Source organism: Cimex lectularius, unplaced genomic scaffold (genome assembly GCF_000648675.2).
Source record: "Cimex lectularius strain Harlan isolate CLEC.00 unplaced genomic scaffold, Clec_2.1 scaffold68, whole genome shotgun sequence".
NCBI lineage: Eukaryota > Metazoa > Arthropoda > Insecta > Hemiptera > Cimicidae > Cimex > Cimex lectularius.
The window spans coordinates 24761-26326 of record NW_019392732.1 but is presented as its reverse complement, the minus strand read 5'-3'; the positions used below and the strand labels follow the sequence as shown (position 1 = coordinate 26326).

At 37.1% G+C, this 1566-nt stretch overlaps 1 non-coding gene across 1 annotated transcript; it reads left to right on the top strand.

Annotated features, from left to right (window-relative positions):
• The first annotated feature begins 776 nt into the window (after positions 1-776).
• On the top strand, positions 777-849 carry Trnak-uuu. The gene has a single exon. It is a non-coding gene; the product is annotated as a tRNA-Lys (tRNA).
• The last annotated feature ends 717 nt before the right edge of the window (positions 850-1566 follow it).

Genomic DNA, 1566 nt, shown 5'->3' with positions numbered 1-1566 from the left:
CTCGTTCTTCCGACATATAGGAAATGGTTGAGGTTTTAATGGGCACGACAACTTAATTACTTTATCGAGAAATTTGCATGATTTAAAGGGCTTATCGAAGTCAATTTTGTGGCTTTTGTAGGAAAGGTATTCGGTCAAATGAGTATAGTACTGATCGGTCAACATTGGACAACATGAGACCGACATACTTGAACTGGGGATAAAGAAGGATTGTCATTGGGATAGGAGGGTTGAGGAGATATTTTCAAATAAAAAGGAAGGTGGTCAGAAAATGAATCGGGCATTGCATAAGGCCTGCATAAGAAAGGAAATATCCAAAGAAACGCAGCAGAAATCAATTGTTGACGAGCCAACATGGCTTACAAATTCATTAGATTTCGTGGTCCGATTGATCAAATAACATCTTTCAATTAATTAATCTTTATGTAAGGTATGTGTTGAGATAAAAAGTCAGTGTCACGAGCGGGATTCGAACCCACGACCTTCGGCTCAATAGCCACTGCTCTAATCACGGTGACTTCGATCCTCTCGGACACTAACTTCCCACCTCAACCCCACCTTTTGAATTTTCCCTCCTTTTTGCCATTTTCAAATATCGAGTAATCTATTTGAATCTCGGCGACAAATGAAATGGCAACGGAGAGCTTTAGTGAAGATATACTTCATTTAATTTATTAAATCCATTAGGGTTCGTGATCCGATCGTCCAAATAACATCTTACAATTAATTAATCTTTATATTATTAAGGTGGGAAGTTAGTGTCCCAGTGGATCGAAGTCACGATAGCTCAAGTGGTAGAGCAGCGGCGTTTTTAGCCGAAGGTCGTGGGTTCGAATCCCGCTCGTGATACTGTCTTTTCCATCTAAACCAATACTTTACATAAAGATTAATTAATTGCTCGCAAAGGTGAACTCACTATTAGCATCAGAAGGAACTCTATCATTTAGAACGATTAAATTATATTTGCTCCAAAAATTAACCGGTTTTGGCCCCTTTTGGTTAAGAATGGTGTCTTTGTAACAAGTGTGGAAACGTCTGAATTCAAGTTGTTTCGGAATCGATTGAGAGGAAGCAATGCGAGCATTTAGTCTCCAGTAATTAAAAAATAATTTTGAGCGTTTTCGGCCACTAAGGACTGAAGTTTCTTGAAATCCAAGTCCCATGAAGAAAGTGAAAGGTTGACTGCAACCAGGAAAATAGGACCAGGGGAGGTTTTTATATTTAATATAATAAAGTCGTATGATTTGAAATGACTAATAATTATAATTAATTAAGGTTTTTATTAATTTAACACAATTTAACACAATAATTAAAATTAATTAATTTTAACCCCACCTTTTGAATTTGAGATGGGAAGTTAGTGTCCGAGTGGATCGCTCAAGTGGTAGAGCAGCGGCGTATCTAGCCGAAGATCGTGGGTTCGAATCCCACTCGTGACACTGACTTTTTTATCTCAACTAAAAACCTTAATTAATTGTAATATATTAATTGGTCAAGCGGATCACGAAATTAGTGAATTTAATAACTCATAATACAGGACATAACAGAATGAAAGCTATGGGAATA